We start from the raw sequence: 14,496 nt of genomic DNA, 5'->3' as shown, positions 1-14,496 counted from the left end.
GAAACTGGAGAATTCTACTTGACTTCCTTGGGAATTGTGTGCGTGTATGTTGATGGGCATGGGGAAATAATTGTTTGAATGGCAGTTACCAGGGGTATGAAACATTGAAGATGCTAACCTTCACAAAGAGAAAGATCAGAAAGGGTCCTGAAGTGCAATGTCAATAGTGATTATGTAGAGGGCATGGAAGTTAGAAACCCACATCCAGGGCAGCAAAGCATATTCCCTGTATGGTCTTGTGGTCAATTTGTATTTGGTGAATTGGGCAAGTAAATCTGATGTGTGTGCATCTTTCTAATTTAATCTGTTAGGTGCTAGTGGTGTAACTTGATAAGCTGTTCGTAGTACAGTTGATACAGGGACCATAGCTCCTGACCCTCAGATATCCCGCATATTTGGCTGGCAGTATTGGCATGCAAACCCCAAATGTGCCAGATCCTGTCACCCACACTGATGACAGATTGAATGATCTAACTAGAGTTTCTTTCCATTATCAAATACATCAGTTTTGTTCAATTACTATTTCAATACCACTCACGACCTGATATCCCACATCAGCCACATATTTGTGGGAAAAACAGCCTCTTATTGTGATGGAACCTAGTTCACTTTAAGTTGGTGTTCCCCTGACCTTGAGCTGGAAAGTACAGTACTCCAAATATTGTAACCAGCAGTGATCTGACTCTTGCATTTCACCAACTGCCACTAGTGTAGAGTACAGAGGATTCTAAGCATCTAGTGGCAGTGTATGATAATAACACTACTGAAGTTCATGATCAAACAGTTCATTTGAGTCTTGCCTAAATGTGTTGCATCAGCCATGGTATTACCATAAGCTTTACAAGCTAAGGAAGGCAGGCCATAGTCTGAAGTGCTGCTGGATATAAACTCATGCTTCCTGAGGACAAATCCAAGCTGCACAAACCCTATGTTTACCAGAATTAAACCACTGTTAAGACAATGTCATTTTCCAGAGAGATTTCTGACACCTCATATCAGATAGGTTATCCACTTCCCTATAAGGCAGCCACTCATTTTTGATACCAAGATTGACCTAATTAAGAGCATTCCTTAAGCCTCATTTGGACAGATCATGCATATCAGACTCTAGACTTTGCATAGTGATTTCAACTATAACTACTCCCAGATGATTAATTTAATCTTGAGTATAATCCAAGAAGAACTTCACTGGGAATAAATGGCCAGCAAGCAAAAAAAAAGTACCAAGAAAAATCAAACAGGCTGACTCCAAACACAGGCAAGCAGAGCAGCAGCAAAAATTACAAAGTTCCAAATAGCCAGCAAAGAAACAAGTAATCCAAAATCCAAACACAGAGAGCTGGAAACTCTATGTAAAATGCACTTCTAATGTAAAAAAAAAAAAAAAGACTGCTTTTGCATATAGCTTCTTCAGATCTTTAGTAAAACACACAACACACTTTGATGTTTAAATAGTATGACATAACCAGACCTAGATCAAACTAATCAATAAAAGTGCTGCACTGTAAGTGAATGGAGTGCATTTGATCTAAGAAAAGCTGAAGCACTTAAGAGCAATATACACAAAGAAATCTAAATATATAAAATAAAATTAAAAAAAACTATAAAACAGTTATATTTTCTGCAATCTATAAGACTTTAAAATAGGTTTAATAGAAACGTATTCATTCAGGCCAGGTTCACAATCCAACCTAAAATTAAGAATCCATTTCAGCTCTGCTTTCTCTGTTTTATTAGTAACATTGCCTAGTCGCTCAGTGTGGAAAAATAGAATCAGTAGCCATAAACATAAACATATTTTAATCAAACAATCAAACAAACATCCTTCAAAAAGGTCTCACAGAGACAGATAACTGGTGCCAGTGCCATGGTTTAAAGCTAAATGCCAAAAAATGTATAGTCATACCCTTTGGCAAAAACAATGTGCCCACAAATTACCGCATAGGCGGAAACCCATTAAGTACAGAGAAAGTTATTAGGGACCTGGGGACCCAAGTTGATAGCAATCTCTCCTTTGAAAACCACATTGCCAAAGTGGTTAGAAAGACCTTCTACATAGCCCACCTCATCACGAAGGGTTTCACATCTAGATCAAGAGAGGTAATCGTGCCCCTTTATTCATCCCTCATCAGGCCCATCATAGAATACAATGCCCCTTTTGGGATGTACCTTACCCGACACCTGCAGCAATTAGAAAGACCCCAAAAGTATCTCACCAAGAGGATCAAGGGTCTCAAACAGATGCCATATGCTGCTCGGTTAAAAAAACTCAAGCTCTACTCAGTTGCATACCGCCTACTTCGAGGCGATCTATGCCTGACATACAAAACCATGTCAAATCCAGAATTAATGGACATGCTCCACCTCAGTAAATCTAAATCCCTTAGAGCCACACACTCGAGGGACTTGAACCTCAGCACAGAAATAAATAGAACTTGCTGGAGGGACAGGTTCATAACCCAGAGGCTCCCTCGCTCTGGAATAGAATTCCAGTTCATGTGAGGCAGAGTACCTCACTGAATCTCTTCAAGAAGAATCTCGATAGGTGGATGGGGGATCGTAGGTTTGTCCCAGGGATTACTCCCTTGTCACTATTGGACAGAGGCACAGTAAACTAAACCTTAAAAAGGGCACAGTATACTCAAATCAAGGGGTGGCGTAAGCCATACTGAATCGGGCTAGGCGTATAATTGCCCCAGGGCAGATAGCCTAGTATGAACCTATGAACCTAATAAGGAACATTTATCCTTTGTAACACTTGTAACATTGTTTATCTGTCTTATTGCAGTACATGTGCTGCGTTTTATATAGGGAAGATGAACAGACGTCTTTGTGACAGAATCAGATACCACCTCTACTGTGCTAGGAGGTATAATGAGACCAATGCATTAGCTAAGCATTTATACAAGCAGGTACTATCCACAACTCTATGTTTATGGCTATTGATTCCATTGTTCCCATTGAGTGACTAGGTGATGTTACTAATAAAACAGAGAAAGGAGAGCTGAAATGGATTCTTAACTTCAGGTCAGATTGTGAACCTGGCCTGAATGAATATGTTTCTATTATACCTGTTTTAAAGTCTTGTAGATTGCAAAAAGTAGAACTGTTTTTATAGTTTTTTAATTTTAGATATTTATAAGTTTTTTGTGTACATTGCTCTTTAAGTGCTCTGGCTTTTCTGAGATAGAATGCACTCCATTCACTTACACTGCAGTATTTATACTGGTTAGTTTGATCTAGGTCTGCTTATGTCATACTATTTAAACAGCAAAGTGTGGTGTGTGTTTTAGTAAAGATCTGAAGAATCTATATGCGAAAGCACTCATCTTTTTATATTAGTTCATTTCTCATACAGTTTCCAGGTCTCTGTGTTTGGATTTTGGATTACTAGTTCCTTTGCTGCCTATTTGAAACTTTGCAATTTTTTTTTATTTTTCTTGGTTAATTTTGAGTATGCACTGTAAGACTTGTAGTCAAGACCCAAGGCCAATCGGCATGGTTCAGCCTTTCCTAGATGCCCCATGCTCATTTGCTCTGTAGATGGTGCTGTTACCACTAAGGACAGGTGTTATACCATGTTTCACACAATAATTACTCCTATGTTTAAGATGACATATTTGGTTTCACAGTCTTAAGAACTGCCATTTGACCTCAAATGTTTCATTTATTAGCAAGGTTAGAAAGAAGGTAAATTCTTTGCAACTCGTATCTTTAACAAGTCAAAGTCCTCTTGAGCCACTTCAGTCTAAATTCAGGAAATGAAAGTAGAAAAAGTGTTGTTTATATTGGTGAATTACCCTGCAGTTAAACATTCTGCAACATCTGACATTGTGGACCATGTAATCATGTTGGAATAGCTGCAATGACATTAAGGCCAACCTTCAAAATTCTTTAGCTAGACTACATCTTTCCTACATACCTACCTCCCAATACAAGTCTGTTGTACACAAATTACTGCTTTTGATATTAATTCTTCCCCAAACTTCTCCCTTTAGTGTGGCATTTTACTGTACTGTATTTTTGGCTTCTTGCTAGTCAGAGTTTGTTTCCATTCAGCATTGTCAGGTATGGGACAGGTTTGGGATACCATTTCTAAAGCCAATGACTTTGAAAGGCAGGTTACAATGGGAGTGCAGCCATTCCAACAAGATCCCGCTGTTTACATGGGCAGCACAGTTCTAACTTACCTCCTCAAGGAACACAAATACATTGACTCTTGTAACTCTTGGAGGGCAGCATGCCATCCTTAAATGGACAAGTAGTCAACATTTCAAGCTTAGTACTTGTGAAAAAGATGCAATAAGCACTCATGCAACCTCACGGTTCCCACAAGTCCTTGTCTGACCCCACCATTAGAGCTTACAGTGGTAACATATGGTAGTTCATATTAGAATGCATAGTTTTGGCCTGATCTTCAATGACCAGCAAGTAAACAGGTGACATCTGTTACAAAATCTTACCACCAACTGAAGAATGCCACCCAGATTTATCTTATACTATCACAGGATCATGTACAGTTATTTGCACTTTGGCCTTTTGCAAATGGATAAATACAATTTACCCTGGCCTAGAAACCTATGATCCTTGAATGCTTCCAGACAGTGCAGAATTAAGTGGCATAGTTAACAACCACTCAGTATCAACATATTACTTGTATGCTGTATACTCTGTAGTGATCCATTTATTTTTGTTTACTGGAGTAGTACATTTATCACTATAGACCATTTACAGGCACAGCCCCCCCCCCCCAAAAAAAAAGAAAATAGAACAAATTCACAAACACAGTGTAATCACAGAAGGCAGATAATCCCACAGACAACTGATACAATATATACATATTAGTAGAGTAGAAAATCAAATGTGAATTAATTTTAGTACTAAATATGAGAGGGAAGCAGCAGCTGAGAACACGAGGATCAAACTAGAAGTGATGCAGGAGTAGAAATAGTTAGGTTGTGTCCAGCAGAAAATCACTTGCAGTCAGAGTTTTCATGGTGTCTTGAGTTGAGCCCTGAATATGGGGAAAGAGGAGGCTTCTTTAGGGTGAAGGGGGAAGGATTGCCAGAGTTTGGATGCAAGCCCTTAGGTTGATTGCCTGTAGCCCTTATGTTCTAGTACTTGTATACACAGCCTTACTCAATATCATTTCTTAAAGAGATATTGCTGCTGATAATGCATTATCAATCATCTTCTCTCAATTCAAATGAAAACTGCTGGTGATTTACTGGAGGCAGATGGAATATTGTAGCTTGAATTCAATGCTTCCAGACAGTGCAGAATTAAGTGACAGTTAACCACTCAGGATTAACATATTACTTGTATGCTGTACACTCTGTAGTGATCCATTTACTTTTGTTTGCTGGAGTAGTACAAACAATTCAGTACCTTTTCAGTAAAGTTGGAATGTCCATGAGGAAAGACTGCCAGGACAGCCTTTAAAACCCACCAATAACAAAAGATCAAATTTAATAAAAGCTGAAGTTCATTAAATATTTATTGACTACAAGATATTTACATTTTTATTATTTTTTTAAATTTATTATGTAAACTTCTTTAATATGTATCATGCTTAGCTAAAGTTGGCACTGGCAGTGCCAAATGCATGAATTTTAAAAATTCATGCAATATAACAAAGTTGGCTTTAAAAATGAAGTAACATAAAACCACATCAGGCACTGTACAAAATATGGGTACTGATGATATATCTGGTAACTGTATAATAATATTATAAAAATTAAGTATTTACCTTTTATTTGTTGAAACTAGCGTTTATGATGACTAAAGGGTGCTCAATGTTTTATCTGGCATTAACAGTGGGTATTCATGTTATCAGGATATTTTAATTTATACAATACCTCAAAGACTATGGCAGTTGGCTTTCCATTAATCCTGCCATCTGATGCATGAAGAGGCAAAAAGGTTTTGAAGGGTTTTTTTTGTTCCACAGTTACAAGGTGTACATTACCATATGAAGCTTCTGTGTCGCTGTCTAGGAGTTAGCCAGAAAAGTGATTTGCTCCAAGGCCACACTACTGCTTGCCACTGAAGAACTGTATTCCACAGTTTTTGGGACTTGTGATAGAAAAGCTGAGTTAGCCTACCAAAGATACCTTCATTACCAGTATTACTGCAGGCTATTTTTGCCCATATGATCACTAGACCACTTTGCCAGAGTCAAAGGTGACTGACCCTGTCAGGTGTAGGGGCAGAATCAAAGCTAGCATCAGGATTCAGTCCTTTACCAGAGGCTTTTTTCTTTACACTGATACCACAGTGAATAGGTCACCCAAAAGACTACACACCTATGTCCCAAATCTGAGTCTGCTTCTACATCAGCTGAAGGTATTTTATGTCACTGCTTATACAGAGAATGCAAAGTGAACCTTGCAGCTTTGGTGAAGGTTGAGTTCAATAAGAAGAAAGTGAAACCTCAGATCCCCAGAACAGCTTCAGCATTCTTTTCATATCTGCTATAAAGATCAGCATGCTGTAGTTGATACCTATTTAGAAACATCTTTTTTAATTTCTCCAAGTCTATTGGGTTTCTAATACCATGACAGAATGGACCCCATTCCCAAGCCAAAGTATGAAACACCTATTTAGAAACTAGAAGTTTTGAAAATATATGCAGATCAAAAGAAAATCTTTAGAAAAACTTACAGATCTAGGATTATCTGTTCATCAGAATGTCTTTGTTGTCAAGTGGTCCAATGTTTGGTGTCTTTTTGATACTCCTTTTGTCTTTTAAAATACTTCTTTTTAAGACATTTCCTGATACATGTAACAATGACAGACACCTGCTGGTGATTTACACTGTATAGTTCAAATCTTCATGAGTGGAAAAACTGACAACCATGTTCTCATCAAAGCAATCAAATGATGACCACCTACACTTGCGTTCACCAGAATTTAAACTCAGCTAGAACTAGCATCCATTCATCATTGTTCATGGATCACAGGCCTCTGACGATTCTCTGGTTAGATTCCAAATGATTAGTCTTGGTTTCTTCAGAAAACAGTTTGAAAGCACTTGAAAATCTAAATATTGTAAGAGACAAATAAAGCTGAGGAGAAAATACCTCAGTTTAGCTGTATTTACTTTTGATCAAAGATGCCATTTTTGGCATCTCTGCAGTTAAGGAAGTTGTACTGATTATGTTTAGACATACTGCATAGACTATGGCAATGGGCTTTCCATTAATCCTGTCATTTGTTGCCTGAAGACCGCAAAATTTAATATGGTTGATACATGGTTTAGGTGGTCTGGTAAGAGTTTCAGGAATGCAGCTTGAATACAAGAAAGGGAGAAAGAGCAATCTGCTGCCATTGCAGCACAAATCTGAAGCAATACATTATAAAACAAAAATGGCAAAAAACTGTTTTAATCACTTGTTTCAGCTCCAGTGAATGGACAGCTGTTCTGAGAACATAAGGCTGCTGGTAGAAAAGGTTCACCTAAATAGGGATGGCCACATAAAACTGCCATCTTGCTTAGTTCTGCATACTCAATTATTTGTGATGGCTCCATTCAGAACTAATTATTCATTACCAGCACTAAGGCCCAGATGTAGCTTCTTCTGACCGATTGAATCTTACCTACTCTGTCTTTTGTATGTTTCTACAGCAGGAAACTGCTATATGTGGTCTCTTACAGTTACAACCATATTTTTGACCTATGCCAAAGAAAAACAATGACCTTGTGTAGTCTGTGCACATAAATACACTGTAGAAAATTTAAAATTAAGAGGTGATGCAGATGAAGCTTCTGTTAATGGAAGAGAAAGTCAAAAAAACTTTTTTCAAAAATATCACAAATGCTTTAATAAGAAATGGATTAATTCAATTGAACTGTTTTTTTTTTTTTTAAACACATCTAAACTGCATAAAATATGACATCCTTATAAGGCTATACAAATGTCAACATCATGAAATTAAAGTCTTGACTAGCAACACTGAGATGCTGCAACTTCATGATAAATTTATTTTGGACCAAACTGTCACCATATCAAATGTTATAACATACAAATGTGTTTTTACAATATTAATATCTTTTTAACAAACTAGGCACCAGTTTCTTACTCTATCAGTTTAATAACTGAGCAACGAGCTAAAAGCATGGCCTCCATCAATGCTTAACTTGTTACACTTGATATTATATAATGACAAAATAAAATATGCAAAACTTTGATCTAATTAGGCTTAAAAATGTATGTTTATTGAGCACAAGCTTCACATATCAATTTCCTGTACATAAACATTTCAAAGTATGTCTGCGACTACCTTATAATACACAAGGCACTTCAGGGTATATGTTACTATGGCAATAATACAAGGGCTAGGTGCAAGTTATGCAGAGGATTTTTATACCAGCTGATATCAGGTGCAAATAAATCCCTGCATAACTCACATCTGGACCATGTACTTGTGGCATTACACTACAGCTGGTTATATGATAAGTGACTGACAGAACTATCATTCAATCTCATTCCATCGATCACCTATTTGTTCAACCTCACACCATCAATTTTCCTTAAAACTATAGTGCTTTTGCAGAAGGTAGGACCCATGGTTTCCCATACCTCTGTATCTATATGTACTAAATGAGATTGCAAAACAATGGGGAAGAGAGGAAACTTTCATATCCCAACATTCCACAACCTTGCACAAACCCAGCTCATTCCTGATTAGCCTATGGGTCAATTATAGGTTCATAGAAGCTGCGTGCAACAACCAGGTAAACTGACCAAAAGAAGTGGATCTAATATGAACTATTCTGAGAAACAAGTGGGAAGTACAACAATGCACATCTATGGCATTACATTTTCTGGTTCTTTCCTCCTTTTAGCAGTAGTGTGTGCACCAGCTCTCTGCACTTCATCAATACCTCTTAACTTTCTTGGTTGATTCTATCATGCTGACTCAGGAAGAGCATTTGGATCTCAACCATCCTAATCAAGAAAGTACTGCAGCCAGAATTAAAATTACTCTGAAAGAAGAAAGCAAATATGTAGCCACAAGTCAGACTAAAATTTCAGTAGTGTCCTATAACACTTGATTCTGTGTGTTGTTGTTCAGAGTGATGTCTTCTTTGCCATACTACTTGGTTTTCTTCTACATGAACTAATATTAGCATGATGGTTGACTTGCTCCATCAGACTTCCTGAGGCCTACAATGGACTGATGTATCCAACTCAGTTAAGATAATGTGGAAGACATACTTTTATGTATTTAGGTTTATAGGTAGGTGCTAGGCTATCTGCCCAAAGGCATTTATAAGCCTAGCCAGAATGTGTTGGCTTTCGCTGCCCCCTTAGATTAGTTCCCTGTGCCTCTTGTCCAGCAGAGCCACTGAAGTGATCCCCGGGGTAAACTTTCTGTTTCCCAACCACTCATCAAGGTTTCTCTTGAAGAGTGTTAGTGAGGAGCTCTGCCTAATGTAGATTGGAATCTTGTTCCACAGCATAGGAAGTCTCTGGGACAGGAATCTATCCCTCCAGCACGTCCCATTTATTGTTGTGGTAACGTTTAGATCCCTAGAGCATGTGGCTCGAGGGGATAAGGTTTTCTTTAGGTGGAGCATGTCCATCAACTCTGGGTTGGACATGGCCTTGTATGCCAGGCAGAGATCACCTATGAGTAGGCGGTATGCAACAGAGTACAGCTGGAGTTTCTTCAGTCAATTTGAAAGAGAAGTATTCAATATACAACTGTATGTTGCCTTTCAGTGAATCATATTCAGACTGGGGTTCCTAGGACATACTTACCTGGTTACATTTTTCACTAATGTTACACCTCTTAGTAAGGAAAAGAATGCAGTGGCTTTTACTATGGTCATTCAAGTGTGGAGAAGATGAGCTTGAGTTAGTCAAAGATTATGTAGAGTTGACATCTTTTCAGATTGAATGAATCTGGTACATTCAGGTCACTGCCCTGACACCTACAAATGACTACCCGAAACTGAAAAGTACACAGAAAGCACTTTTTATATGTAAAGAAAATGGTTACCCTGTACTTCAGATAAGTCTCAGTATGATTCCTAATGACCTTTTAAAACTACAATGCTGTTTTGGACTGTAACAGAAAGACAGTAATTTTTCAAGTACTGTTTTTGTGCAGTTTGAAAATGGTATTTAAGCAGTTCATGTGTTCTTTTTGCAAATATTTTTATATGAGAGGCAAGGTAGTGCAAGGAGATTAGGTTTCTACTTCATAACTCCAGTTCTTGGGATTCACCTCTGGCTATTACCTGTATGCAGTATGGATGTATTTTTGTGCATTCATAGAGTTTCTTTGGGTATTTAAGGCTCTTTCTACTTCTCTTACAGCATATTAGATGACTAATTTAAAATGTTCACATGAAGTGCTTTTATCTTTGTTCATACAGCCAATTTACTAGATGAAAAAAACATGAAGGGTCACTCATTTGATTACAAAAAATTGCAAACTATAAATGTTGGTTTGACTGCCTTGATTCTTTATCATGTTTTACCTTCACTAAATCTTCCATATTTAATGTATGGATTATTATCCCTCTCATAAAATGATTGCTACAAAATCAAATTCAGAGACTTGATGTTTACCAAGTCCCATTATCAGAATGTTACTGTAGCAATCTACACAATAGCAAAAGTCCTTAATAGTGCTTTGGACTAGAATGGGTCAAACTGGATTCCAAACGCCAACACAATGACAACCAATCTGTTGAAAGCGACACAATGAAAGTTGATTCTCATAATGGCCATATATGTGGATCTATATTACATCATTGTATGCTTAAAAAAGCGAACGATAATTAATCAACCCAATGTAAACGAAAGCTTACAATATCAAAACCTCAGAACAGCGATTTTTTTTTTCAAGAGAAAAAAAAATCGCTGTTCCAAAAAAGCAAAAAAACCCCTTTAAAACATTGCATAAAGTGGGAGGCTTTGCCCCTCCACTCCCCGATGTGGGGGGGGCTGTGCTCCCACCCCCCACTTAAATATACCAACTCCGAGATCGCACTACAGTGCTGAAAATGGCAAAGTGACGGCAGTGGCCAAGCAAATTCTTTCCCAGGGAAAGAATTCACTTAAAAGTTGCTTCGCTATTTTGCCTTTTTGTTCTTTTACGTTCGATCAAAACGCATTCAACAGAATGCGTCTTTGATCACGTAATAGGAACCCATACATGCTAAGTCAAAATAATCTTGTGGTCTTGCTGGTCAGCAAAGGCAGCACCTGATGTGCCATAAACCAGCAGTTGAGACCTTTATGTCAGAGATCCTTACTATATTTTGCAAACAGTCAAGGTCAACAGAAAAAATGTAAATGTCAAAGCCAACACAAAATGTTATCTAATAAAGAGGTGAAAAGAATGTGAAGCATCTGCACTACTAAAAAATAAATTATAAATACTATAAGCACGTTTTCAGCCCCCAGCTTCCTCTCACATTTTGGAGGTGTGCTCACAGGTAAATTGGGAGCCTCTAAATTGCTGTGGATGTGTTTGCACATGCTCTTTTCATGTAACTGAACAGGATAACGTGAAGATGAGAAAATAAATGAAATGAACAAACAGTGTTTTACTTACTATTTATTTTAACTGTACAGTTCACTTGCAAATTTTCATAGTATAAAGACACCAGTCATATTTATGATGGAAGATCTAAACTGGTATCTAGAAAAAGCAATGGAAGGTAGTTTGTTTACATAAAAGAAAATAATTGCTTTTGTGGGATATGAATAAACTTCAGGATGACTGCCCATGACAGATTGAGTCGTTACTTGTCTCCATCCAAATAAAATAACTTGACTTTACAGCCATTTTATAATGTTAAATAACCCACACACCATGTTTTGGTTTTACTTCGGAACTACTATATACATAAAGTGCTATGTAACTAATGAAGCACATGAAGCTCATCTTATTACAAACTGCATATTTGGTGTGGAGAAGATAAACAATGAAACACAAAATGTGATATATTCTGGGTGGCATCCTAAATAAAGCAGCATGAAAAAAATAAACACATATATTTATATACATTGTCAAGAAATGTTCTCATTACTACTTTACAGAAGTAGTAAGAAATGCTACTAAGCTATCGATTTGGCATTATGAAGGTATAAAACAATGAAACATTAAACAATCTATTCAGGGTGGTTTTTCAAATATAGCCCTATGCAAAAATAAACCCATATATTTGTAAACAGTGTCAAAAAATCACATCATTACTGCTTTGCAGAAAGACTAAGAAATACTACCCCCTACGGGTGAAAAGGAAACCTGTTACTGTCAAGCTTTTCCAGTCATTTACTACGGTTTAAAAGCCCCGTCAAAAAGGAAACTGATTTATATAAAAAAAAAAAAAAAATGAAATTCCATTTTCATGAGCTGAAAACCAGAAATTACATCCATGTAATTTCAGGTCAGCACTGTTATTCCATTATACATTTTAATGCACAAGAGCAAAATTAAAACTAATTCTAAGTGAGGAACACCGAATAAACAACCTATCATATCACATAAGTAAATACTAAAAAAAAATCATGGTGAATAAGTGCTCTGGCCAAAAAGGACCAATTCTATGAAAATCTTGTGCTTTCCAATACTTAAGATTGTTACAACTAGAATTTACTGGTTCTCTGAAATAAAATGAAAATATAATGAAAACTCATTGCTTCGACACAGTGGATGTAAATGAAGTTTGGCAACAAACCAAGTTGTCTCGGGACATCTTCAGAAAGGGTTAGATAGATATTAGTGGGGACTAGGTAAGTTGGGGTAGTGAAAGGGTTAAGTGGTGACAGGGAGAATTGGGAGGAAATGAGATAAGGATAGGGAGGGGCTTAAGAGATTGAGACAAGTGTAGTTGGGTAAGCAATCACATTTTGTCAGGAACTTGCTACAGTGCAAGTTCATGTCCGAGACGACCTTAGGTACTGCTGTGGTGGTCAGGTAGGCCTTGTGGCAAGGAAGAGGTAGGTAAGGTTGGTAGGTCCTGATGTTTGTTTCTTGTTTGCCAGTGTGTCCTTGTCTGGGGATTGTTGGATTGCTCGGTGGTCCGTTTTGAGGGATTTAGGGTTGGGGACTGGTGGGGGTGGTTGCTACAGACTGAGGATCCTAATGTTGGGCTTTGGTTGAGAAAGCAAAAAAGGGTCCAGCACCAGAAGAGGAGTAAATAGGCTACATTTATTGTATAATTAAAATAAAAAACAACAAATAGGCATACCGGTTTCGGCAGAATAAAATGCCTTCCTCAGTGCATTGGAATACATCAGCTCTACACACATTTATATATTTAATTAATTAGCTTGTTGCATTCCAATTGGTCCTTTTTTGCTTTCTTGACAATTTTGGTTTGGCCCATGCACCTTGCCCTACGTGCGTGATTTTTGGACATTCCTATTGGGCTTTGGTTGGCAACATGGTTGATTGATGGCTGCAGTAGTGGGGCAGTTGGAGGTAGGCTGTTTTCATTCATCTGGCTTGGCTAGCCCCCCCCCCCTTTTTTTTTTTATTGTCCATTTCGTTAAATTTTCCTAATGACATTTGTGATGCTGTCTGCAGTGGGGCAAATTGGGTGTGGTTCTTCGGTTTGGAAGGACGTTTGTGGGACCGGCTGGTGTTTCGTGCCCTACGGTGGCTGGGCTGTGCTCGACAGTCTCACAGGCTCGTTGGCGCATGTTTTCATGTGATGTCTCTTACATCCCCAGATTTGCAACCATTCAGAAATAACAATGAGGATTCTTTCTCTGGATCCTTGGGGGAGTGTTCACATCTCTTAAAGGTGGGTCGCCAATGAGTTTGTGCCAATGGTTATGACCAGAGTCACTGGAACCTAATCTGTTAGTTGTGTCATTAATCAGATTGGAGGAATTTCCTCCAAGGGCACTCCTACACTTCTTTCTCATGACTGCCTGATATTTGTCTCCTTCATCCACCTCACACCACCGGCATTTGTTGTTTGAAATGACACCAACACTATCGGTGCTGACCTTGTAGTAATTGCCTTCAGGTAGGGGAATGATCACATTGTCTACACCATATTGTGTGTTGACTGGTTTGGTTCTCTCAGTGGATGAAGAGTTGAAATGTCAGCTTCCCATGCACTGGTTGTATTCATGGGCTTTTGGACACTTGGGGAAGGGCTTCCAGAGCGGGGGCCATCGTCGTGGAGCAGGTGAGCTGCCTTTCTGAACTGCCACATGGGCCTAGCTTCTGCGGGTGTTCTGGGTGGGGAGGAGAGTGCTTCGGCATGCCAGCGGTTTGTCAGTATGTCTAAAAAAAAAAAAAAAAAAAAAAAGAAAGAAAAGTTTGTCAGTATGTTTAAAAAAAAAAGGGGGGAATCTGTCTGGGTTTCTTTTGGAAGTTTGGTGGCTGGAGGGAGCTGTGGTGGTTGTTTTGCGGGCCAGTTGGCTTTTCTTGCCTGGCAGACTTTGCACACGGTAGCTGCTCTGTTTCCTTGGCTATGGCTTTGGGTCATGACCAGTGAAGGTTTACATTGTTGGC

Source organism: Protopterus annectens, chromosome 7.part0 (assembly GCF_019279795.1).
Source record: "Protopterus annectens isolate FY-2018-M chromosome 7.part0, PAN1.0, whole genome shotgun sequence".
NCBI lineage: Eukaryota > Metazoa > Chordata > Ceratodontiformes > Protopteridae > Protopterus > Protopterus annectens.
This window is presented reverse-complemented; position numbering follows the sequence as displayed.